Here is an 11,182-nt window from a genome sequence, read left to right as displayed (position 1 = left end):
GAACAGTCCCAAGTCTTTCAGCCTCTCTTCATATGACCTGGTCAAGGCCTCAAATCATGCACCTGGCCCTCCTTTGGACTCTCTCAAGCTTTTCCACATCCTTCCTGAAGTGCGGTGCCCAGAACTAGACACAGAGCTCCAGCTGCAGTCTCACCAAGGCCAAGTTGAGAGGGAGGATGACATGCTTAGCCTTGCTTGAGATGCCTCGGTAGATGCATGCCAGTCATGAACAACACATGCCCCCGGTGCCTGGGGGGGAAGGGGGGGTGGTCACGGTGGCACTGGTGGTGGCAGAAGCATGGCGGCAGTGACGGGTGCACAGCGGCAGTAAGTGTGGAGCTCCTGCAGACGCCACTGGTCCTGTTGGCAGCGGGTGGGGGGGAAAGGGGTGTGGTGAGTGCTGAGCAGAGGTCAGTGACCACCCACAAACACCACCCGCAGCAGCCAGTGGTGATTGTTGACTGCCCACAGATCCCGCCAAGTGTTGGTGGCTAGGGGGGGAGTGGCAAGTGTCAACAGCGCCTTTTTGTAGGGAGTGTACCGCCATGCTCAGGTGGTGCACGTGCACCTGTGTGCACCCCCTACGTATCGCCAATGATGCCAATGTTTGATTAACTCTGCAGCTACAGCATCACATTAGTGGCTCACATTCATTTTGTTGTCTATCAAGACACGTCTCGTTCAGATGTGGTGTTAGTAAGCAAGCGTAGCACTGCTGAGCCTGTAAGTGTGTTGTGGATTATTTCTCCCCAGATGGAGCACTTTACACTTCTCCATATTAAATGACATCTGGTTGAGTTCCGCCCATCTTGCACGCCTGTTCAGGTCAGCCTGTACTGCCAGCCTGTCTTCAAGCACGACCATACCCTGCCATGGTTTGGTGTTTGTCCCAGGGACGCCGGGGTTAGAAGGAAACCCCGGGGCAAAACCAGGGGGGAAGTAGACACTTACTTACCCCACGCAGAAGCCGGAGGGAGCAGGGACATGCGTGCGGGAAAACCGCCGGCACGATTCGTAAACCGCGCTTATATCCAGCTGGGGCCGGGTGATGTCAGCAGGAGACGCCACCTGGCAGCAATAAAAGGCGGCCCTGGGAGTGGAGCAGGGCCGGAAGTGGGGAAAGTCTGCAGGGAACCCCGAGAGCAGGACCCGCTTACCCAGCCCGACGGGGGAAGTCATGGCAGCGGCAGTGGCGGTGAGAACGGCAACGGCAGCTGCAGCAGTGAGAGCTGCGCCATTAAAGGAGCTGGCGAAGAAAGCTGCAGCTACAGCAGCGAGAGCTGCGTTCTTAAAGGAGCCGACGGAGAAGGTGGAGACGACGACGTCAGCAAGACTAGAGAAGGAACCGGCTACGGATCCGGTAAAGGAACGGGCGGCGTAGCCGGTGAGGAAACCAGCAGCGGACCCTACGAGAGAGCCGACAGACGGGCTGGTGGAGGAACCGGCAACGGGACCGGCAAGGGAGTGAACGCCGGATACGAGTCTCCCAGAGAGCGGGAGCCATGGTCCTGGAGAGTAGACACCCGGGGGAGTTGGTGGCCTTAAGCCACCTGACGGACTTTGTGCCAGGGCAGCCCATTGATCGGGGCTTAGGCACCCGGGTCAGATCCCGGGCTAGGCATGATAGAAGGGCTTGACTTTCTGTTTTGTTGTTCGCTCTCCTTTAGGCTCTCTCATTTTGTGTTGCGGTGACCTCAGGTCAGTATAGGCTAGGGGCAGCAGGGAATCAGGGGGTGTGAGACCCTCAAGGCAGATTCCAGCCTGGAAAGCTTGGTTCTCCGGAGTGGGGACCACCGGGAGGCACAGGACCGAAAACACAGCAGGGTCGCCAAAGGAAGGCCACTGGGAGACCCGCAGCAGCAGGTGGTGATTGGCTGGGGTGTAGGGGAGGTTGGAGCCCCGTGAGTGCCTGCCGAAGGCGTGATGACCCTGGAGGCTGCGTTAATGGAGACCCCCACCACTGAGGTTCCATCCTAAGTCGTGGCAGACAAGGTTAGGTGGCCTCCCGACACCACCCGAGGCACCTTCCGGGGCCCTCTCGGGGGCTCGGGGCAAGTTAGAACAGCCACCTGAGCGAAGGCAGCTTGAGAGCGCCTAGTCGAGCAGAGGTGGGCACAACGTGGTGCATTGGCCAGGAATATGGAGAACCCCGACTTGGCACCTTATGCCAACATGCAGCCCGCGGCTATGGGCCCCGCCCATGTCCTGGGACAGAACCTACAGGTTCTAACCCAGATCCTGGACTCACAGCAGCAAATGATGGACAGGCAAGAAGACTGGTTCTGACACAGCCTAACATCCTGCAAGATGCCTAAAATGACCAAAGATGATGACCTGGAGGCCTACATCAAAGCGTTTGAGCGTCACGCCCTCATGACGGGGCTAGACCAGGGCTATTGGGCTAGCCAGTTGGGAGCCCTAGTCGTTGGCAAGGCCCAGGCCGCCTATCGGGCCCTCTCGAGGGAGGATGCCCGGGACTATGCGTTAGTAAAGCAAGCCATCCTGTATAGGCTGGAAATCATCCCGGGGCACTACCGTCGCCTGTTCCGGGCCAAGAAGGGGCCTGACGAGAGGCGACCCAGAGTGCTGCTACAGTTATCAAGGGATCTGCTAGATAAGTGGGTAAACCCAGCCGGACACGATCGAGAAGCCCTGGCAGACCAAATTGTTCGCGAACAATTCCAAAATGATCTGGAAGAACGGACACAACGCTGGGTCTGGCAACACACCCCACTGACCTGTGAGGAAGCCCTAAAGCTGGCAGAGGCGTTCACGGCCTTGGAGGCCAGCTACCCTCGAGAGAGAAAGAGCCCAGGATACTCTCCGGTGAACCCCAAAGAGCCGGAACGCCGGCGCCCACCAGGCCGGGGGGCTACCAGGGAGACCAGGTGCTTCCGGTGCGGGCAGAACAGCCATTTTTCCAGGGAATGCCCAAACCAAGTAGTGGAGCACTGGATCCCCACCGACAGGTCAAGAGCCCCAACAGAAATATGAAGAGGTCTGGAATCTGGCGAACCGTTGGACTGCAGCTACGTGGTTGGGGAGGAGAATGCGGCCTGGAGCCGCCCAGTAGCGAAGGCCTGGGTGGAGGGTCGCACCATGCAAGCGACCCTGGACTCAGGGTGCGCCCAGTCGCTGGTGAGGTCAGATATGGTAGGGTCACAGGGCCGACGGGGGGCTTGCCCCGTAAGAGTAGCCTGCCTCCACGGGGAGACCCGGCTAGTTGAGCGCCAGTGGGTACGCCTAAGGGTGATGGAACATCAAGGAGAACTCCTGGTCAGGGTCGTACCACGATTAGCTTGTGAGATGTTATTAGGGCGAGATTGGGCGCCAGTGTATGATGTCCTGGATAGGGTAAGAGACACAGAAGTAGCCCGTAGGAGGATCCAGGACTGCAAAGGTTGGCTGGGTGAGACACAAGAGAATGAGGAATCGGGGGACGAGGCGAACGAGCTAGATCTCAACAACTTCACCAGCTGTCTGCAGTTCCAGGAGGCACAGGCGGAGGATCAAGAGATCTGAGAGCTGCAAGAGCATGCCCGAGGTCCCCAAGACATCCCAGCACCACCGCCTGAAGGGCCTCCCTACTTTGAGGTAAGGAACCGCCTCCTCTACCATGTACAGGGGGAGCGGCGGGGGGAGACCTTGGGCTCACAGTTACCCACCCGATTCCGCCAGACTATTTGGCGGTTGGCACATGCGAGCCCTATGGGGGGGGCATCTAGGACAGGACAAGACCCTCGCGAGGATAAGCCGGTGGTTCTTTTGGCCCGGGATGGGGGAGGAAGTGGCCCGTCAGTGTGCAGCCTGTCCCGAGTGCCAGAAGACGAGAGCCGAGCGTCCGGCACAGGCACCCCTCCAGCCTATGCCCATCATAGACACCCCATTCTCACGGATAGCCCTAGATGTCATCGGACCTCTTCTCCGTAGTAGCTCGGGCCACCAATATGTATTGGTTATAGTGGATTACGCCACCCGGTACCTGGAGGCCATCCCCTTGTGAGCGGTGACCGCCCTGCGTACTGCGGAAGAGTTAATAAGATGGATCGCCAGGATGGGGATCCCGCAAGAGATATTAACGGACAAAGGGAGGAATTTCATGTCCGGGGTCTTGAGGGCGGTGTGCCGGACGTTACAGATAAAACAGCTCCGCACCTCGGTCTACCATCCCCAGACCAATGGTCTGGTGGAGCACCTCAATGGGACGATAAAGCAGGTACTGCGACGCTACATTCAAGGGGACCCCCGGAAGTGGGATCTCCTCCTCCCTTTAGTATTGTTTACTCTAAGAGACACCCCTCAAGACACGATGAAATTCTCTCCATTTGAACTGGTGTTAGGGCACTGGCCGCGGGGTCTGTTGCAGGTCTTGAGAGAAGGTTGGGAGCAGGAGAGAGGCTCCTCTCAAGAGCCGAAGACATACCAGAGAGAGTTTCAACAGAGGATCAAGGTGGCCCAGGACCTCGCACGTGAGAACATGAGGGTAGCCCAGGCCTGTCAGAAGGAGAAATATGACAGCCACGCCCGAGAACGGGAATTCGAACCTGGCCAGAGGGTTTTGGTATTGTTCCCGACATCCACCAGCAAGCTCCTGACCCAATGGCAGGGGCCGTTTGAGATCCTCCGACGAGTTGGACTGGTAGACTACAAGGTACATAGGCCCGGTCACCTTTGGGAGAAACAAATTTACCACGTGAATCTCCTGCGAGAATGGAAGGAGCCCGAAGGGTGGGTAGCCTTTTCTGAAACAGATAACGAGGACCTCGGACCCCAGGGGTTGGGGAGAGAAGCCGTACCCACCAAGGAAGGATCCTTGGTCCGGATCGGGGAGGAGTTGGTCCCCGAGCAGAGGCAAGAGGCCCAAAGTATGATAGAGGAATTCCGGGAGGTATTCCGTGAGGAACCCGGGTGGGTCCAGGACTTGTTTCACGCTATAAAGACCCCCCCTGGAGCAATAGTAAGGGAGAGGTGGCGACCCATCCCGCACCACCTCTTGGAAGCCGTTCGTAGAGAGGTAGACTCTATGCTGAAGTTAGGAGTCATTCAGCTGTCGAGGAGCCCCTGGAGGAGCCTGCTGGTGCCGGTGCGTAAGCCCAATAGATCTTTGAGGCTTTGCATCGACTACAGACGATTAAATGCCCTGGCAATGTTTGACGCATTCCCAATGCCCCATGTGGCAGAGCTGGTTGAAAGAATAGGGGATGCCCAGTATATATCAACCCTCGACCTCGCAAAGGGGTATTGGCAGATCCCGGTGGCCAAGGGAGACCGGCCAAAGACAGCGTTTGGCACCCCGTGGGGGCTATACAAGTTTGTCAGGATGCCCTTTGGGTTACACGGTGCCACCGCAATGTTTCAGCGCCTGATGGATCTGATACTGGCCCCACATGACGAATATGCCGCGGCCTACATAGATGATATCGTCATATATACCCGGACGTGGGCACAGCACAAGAGAGCCCTCCGAGCCATCCTGACGGAATTGAGACGGGCAGGGCTAATGGCCAACCCTCGAAAATGTGCCCTAGCTCAGAAGGAAACAAAATATCTGGGGTTTCTGGTTGGCAGGGGCATGTTCAAACCCTTGGCCGACAAGGTAGAAATTATCCGCAATTTCGCAGCCCCTCAAAACTGCCGCCAGCTTTGATCATTCTTAGGGCTCACCAATTATTATAGGCGGTTTGTACCTCACTTCTCAATGTTGTCCACACCTTTGTCGGAGGCACTCAAAGGGCGAAAAACGGGGGCCATCAGGTGGACAGAGGAGATGACGTGGAGTTTTAAAAAGCTGAAACAAGCACTCTGCGAGGAGGAGGTAATACACGCTCCTGACTTCAGGAAGCCCTTCATTTTACAGACGGATGCCTCGGAGACCGCAGTGGGGGCCGTCCTAACCCAGGAGGACAGAGGCAGCGAGAGGCCCATAGCGTATGCCAGTTGCAAACTGCTACCAGTGGAAAGAAGGTACTCAACTATAAAACGGGAATGCTTACCCATACGGTGGGCAGTAGACCACTTTAGGTACTACCTGATGGGCAGAGAATTCAAACTGATAACGGATGATGCCCCGCTAAGGTGGCTGAGCACGGCCAAGACAGATAATGCCCGAATTACCCGGTGGGCCTTGGCACTCCAACCTTATAAGTTTTACATAGTACACCGACCTGGGAAAGATAACGCAGTTGCGGACTTCCTATCCAGGTGTGACGGGGAAGACCAGACAGGGGCCCGAGGTGACCTGACAGATGGACGGGCCAGCCTGACAGGTGCGACTCGAAATGGGACCGAAGAAGCGCCCCAAGGCATCTTGAGTGGGGGGGGTTGTGTCCTAGGGATGCCGGGGTTAGAAGGAAACCCCGGGGCAAAACCAGGGGGGAAGTAAACACTTACTTACCCCACGCAGAAGCCGGAGGGAGCAGGGACACGCATGCGGGAAAACCGCCGTCGCGATTTGTAAACCGCACTTATATCCAGCTGGGGCCTGGTGATGTCAGCAGGAGACGCCACCCGGCAGCAATAAAAGGCGGCCCCGGGAGCGGAGCAGGGCCGGAAGTGGGGAAAGCCCGCAGGGAACCCCGAGAACAGGACCCGCGCCTGCGGGGCCCATGTACCCAGCCCGACGGGGGAAGTCATGGCAGTGGCAGCGGCGGTGAGAACGGCAACGGCAGCTGCAGCAGCGAGAGCCGCACCATTAAAGGAGCTGGCGAAGAAAGCTGCAGCTACAGCAGCGAGAGCTGTGTTCTTAAAGGAGCCGACGGAGAAGGTGGAGATGACGTCGTCAGCAAGACTAGAGAAGGAACCGGCTATGGATCCGGTAAAGGAGCGGGCGGCGTAGCCGGTGAGGAAACCGTCAGCAGACCCTACGAGAGAGCCGACAGACGGGCTGGTGGAGGAACCGGCAACGGGACCGGCGAGGGAGTGAACGCCGGATATGAGGCTCCCAGAGAGTGGGAGCCACGGTCCTGGAGAGTAGACACCCGGGGGAGTCGGTGGCCTTAAGCCATCCGACGGACTTTGAGCCAGGGCAGCCCGTTGATTGGGGCTTAGGCACCTGGGTCAGATCCCAGGCTAGGCGTGATAGAAGGGCTTGACTTTCTGTTTTGTTGTTCGCTTTCCTTTAGGCTCTCTCATTTTGTGTTGCGGTGGCCTCGGGTCAGTATAGGCTAGGGGCAGCAGGGAATCAGGGGGTGTGAGACCCTCAAGGCAGATTCCAGCCTGGGAAGCTTGGTTCTCCGGAGTGGGGACCACCAGGAGGCACAGGACCGAAAACACGGTGGGGTTGCCAAAGGAAGGCCACTGGGAGACCCGCAGCAGCAGGTGGTGATTGGCTGGGGTGTAGGGGAGGTTGGAGTCCTGTGAGTGCCCGCCGAAGGCGTGATGACCCTGGAGGCTGCGTTAACGGAGACCCCCACCACTGAGGTTCCATCCGAAGTCGTGGCAGGCGAGGTTAGGGGGCCTCCTGACACCACCCGAGGCACCTTCCGGGGCCCTCTCAGGGGCTCGGGGCAAGCTAGAACAGCCACCCGAGCGAAGGCAGCTCGAGAGCGCCTAGTCGAGCAGAGGCGGGCACAGTGTTGTCAGTGAACTTTGCTAGTTTGCTTTTAATACCCAAATCCAAATCGTTGATGAACAAATTGAAAAGCTCTAGCCTGAATACTGAAGCCTGAGGGACACCAATGGTCATCCTCTGCCAGGATAACTCAGTCCATCAGTCAATACTCTCTGGGTCCTATCAGGGAGCCAGTTACCTAGCCACCGGACCGTAAAGTAGTTGAGGCCGGATTTTCCCAATTTTTTCATAAGGAATTCATGGGAGAGCAGGTCAAAGGTCTTTTTGAAGCCCAGGTATATGACATCAACCTCATTTCCCCCATCCAGGGGGCAAGTAACCTGATCATAGAAGGAAATGACGTTGGTTTGGCATGACCTGCCCGTAATAAAGCCATGTTGGTTATCCTTCAGAATACTGCCTGCTGCTAGCTTCTCTGTAATGGATTCCTTGGTAATTTTTCCCAGGATTTTACCAGGGATTGAGGGCAAACCAATTGGCCTGTAATTTCCTGGGTCCTCCTTTCTCCCTGTCTTAAAGATAGGCACCACACTGACCTTTTTCCAATCTTCTGGGACCTCTCCCAAGCGCCACAAGTCTTCAAATAACTTTGCCATTGGTCGCACAATGGCATCGGCCAGTTCTTTTAGCACCCTTTAGTGTATTTCATCTGGTCTTGCTGCCCTGTAGATATTTAGCTTTTGTAGGTGCTCCCCCACAAGATCTATACCAACTATGGGGTGGGGGGGTCACCCCCACCACGATCATCCTGTATCCTGTCAAGCAGGCTAACACCCTTGGACTAGCGGTATACCAACGTGAAGTATTCACTCAGGAGTTCGGTTTTGTACTGAGAGTCAGTTATCAGCTGTCCCATTTCATTCATCAAGGGCTGTATGCTTCCCTTATTTTTTCTCTGACTTCCTACATATCTAAAGAAGGACTTTTTGTTGTCCTTGATTCCAGTTGCCAATCTGTATTTGGTTTGTGCTTTTGCTATCCTGATCTGCTCCCCACAGATGTGGGCTGTTGCTGAGTACACCTCTTTGGTTGTTATTCCTGACTTCTGTCCATCGAGTGTCCCCAGGTGGTACAAGTAGCTAAGATGCCTGCTGCAAGGACATCTGGGGCCTTACCAGCAGTCATTTGTTCTGGGTAAGGTGTTACCTGTCAGCTCTGTGTTCCTGAAGGAGTCATGGCACCCAGCTTGCTGGACTTACAAAGGATGTTTTCTATTTCCACCCCCCCCCACACCCCTCATCTAACCAGAACTAAGCAGAAGACAAGTTTAATAGGCATTTGGGGCCATACATTCCCCAGTCCCAGTATGGGAGGCCTATTTAAACTTGATTGACTAAAACTTGGTTGCTGGGTTAGGGAATGCTGAGGCAAGAGACTGAGTCAGAGGGGGTATGGGTGACATTTGAACAATGGTTAAGGGTTCCTCACAACATCCAGCCCATTGGAGCCCTGATCACAAATGCTGTCATACTTTTCCTGGGATGACTAGTAGGAGTCCTCCCCACAAAGTTTATGAACACTCCAAGTAATCCCCTTAATATGTTAAAAGACTACAGTAAGATCTGAAAGTCATGCTAAGATGAGGCTTATTCACAACAGGTAAAATACAAAAAACTGATGCTGACTTCGCAGTGCAAGCATAGTTAGGCCATCTGAGAAAAAACAATGTGATATCCCTTCCAGTATATCTTCTGTATGCATAATAATTTCAAGCTGGCTCTTAGGTGTCTAGTTACTCCTTAAAACTTTATGTTTTTCCTGGTTGTTAATCAGTTTCTTGAGATGTTCCAAACCAGATAACCCCTTGTCACTGAAAAAGGTAATTCATTTAAATTGAAACTGTTTATATAACAGGATTTTCCCTGTCAATTCTGGCTTGGGACCTTCTTGATTTACACAATTAAAAGAATGCTTTGAAGAGGCTGGACTAAGGGTATAAGCTGTAAAGCAGCAAACAGTGTGCTTCAAGAGGGAGCTATCTCTCTGACACCATCCGCTGTTGTTCTCAAGAAGCTGGGACAAACAGATCGTCTCTTTCCGTTGCCTGTTTAACCTTCAAGGATGGTGCTAGAAACTTTGCCTGTCAACAAAACACCCGAGTGCCTTGGAATGGTGAGATCCCAGCTCTCTTTCTCTTTTTCTCTCTAGGCATAGCTTTCTGAACCTGAATTTTATTAATTAAGCTTGAGATAGGTTTCCCCAAATACTCAATTGAACCAGGGTAATATTGTAATTGTTTTTGTTTGTTTTTCCTTGCATGGCTATCATCCATTTATTTAGCAATAAATAACTTTTATAGTCAAACTGGTGGTAACCGGGTGAACTTTTCCTTCTCTACTTCCCCTTCCCCACTTGCTCTGGAGCAACGCTTCTTCTACCTAAGCCAAAGATCCCTATGAAGCCCCAAAAGACTGTGGGGTGTGCTTATCAAAAGGCTACCACTACTAGGACTGTTAGGGCAAAAGACTGGGATGTGCTGAGTTTGAGATACATAAGAGGAACAGCTTGTATAGGCTGATTGACCCAGTTTGACTCAGATGTGCCCTAATGAACTGAATGCTGGCCCATGAGGGAGTCAGCTGGACACCCAGCCTGATTCAGAGGTATTCTGTTCACCTGTGTGCACGTGTCTGTCTGACTTTATTGTTGCCCTGATGAACTGATTCCTGGCATATGAGGGTGCCAGCCTGTACATGCTGATCAATCTGGCCAGATCAGGCATGTCACATTCATCTCTGTGTGCCTGCGTGTGTGTGTGTGTGTGTGTGTATTCGACTGATTTGATGGCTGGAGGAACCCAGCCCCATTGAAACTGAGTCCTGCAAGATAGCTCCATTTGGGGGTGAGGACAAAACCCGTAACACAGACTTTGAGAAATTAAAGGAGTTAATTAAGGAGAGCCTGATCCCAAGGCATTGTGACCAAACAGTGCAAATATGTCCACAAATACCTCCAAGGAGGGTGTTGATGCAGTCCTCCTACACCAGTATGGTCATAACTGGAAACCAGTAGTGATACCCAGATTACAACATCCTAGGTAGGATCATCTTCCCAATCTGATCCCTGCATCTCTCCTGGGCCACGAGGCACAGCCACAACCAATCCAGAGATCCTGGGGGCCCTGCAGAGCCGGTTTTAGGCACTTGCTTCAGTGTCCCCAAAGGCCCTGGGGCTGGCCTGGAGGGTGAAATGTGTGGGAACTAGTCTGGGCCCTGTACCAGGGCAGGGGAGGGGTCATCACTGGGACAGAGCCCTCAGGTGAGGGTGCTGTTGAGAGGCAGGTGATCCCACATTGGCTATGTACAGGCTGTCCCTGGCCCAGTCAGTGCTATGACACCAGGATGACCCCCAGCCACTCCACTCTTTCCACAAGGGGATGTGACTCCTAGCTACAGAACCTCTCCATAGGTCTACACAGACCTCATCCAGACTGAAGCCACCCCTAGTGTGTCCTCCACCACCCTCACTGAGCTCCATAGCCAGCTAACTTCACAGCAGAGTACTGAGGCCCTGTACCCTAGGGTTGTCTCTCTTTGCTGGACCTCTCCAGCAGGAAGATCAGGACTGGCCAGGTCCTGTCCTTGGGCTGAGGCCTCGTTGGGGTCCCAAGCA

Source organism: Alligator mississippiensis, chromosome 12 (genome assembly GCF_030867095.1).
Source record: "Alligator mississippiensis isolate rAllMis1 chromosome 12, rAllMis1, whole genome shotgun sequence".
NCBI classification, from domain to species: domain Eukaryota; kingdom Metazoa; phylum Chordata; order Crocodylia; family Alligatoridae; genus Alligator; species Alligator mississippiensis.
The sequence above is the reverse complement of the archived record's forward strand: the minus strand, read 5'-3'. Positions refer to the sequence as shown.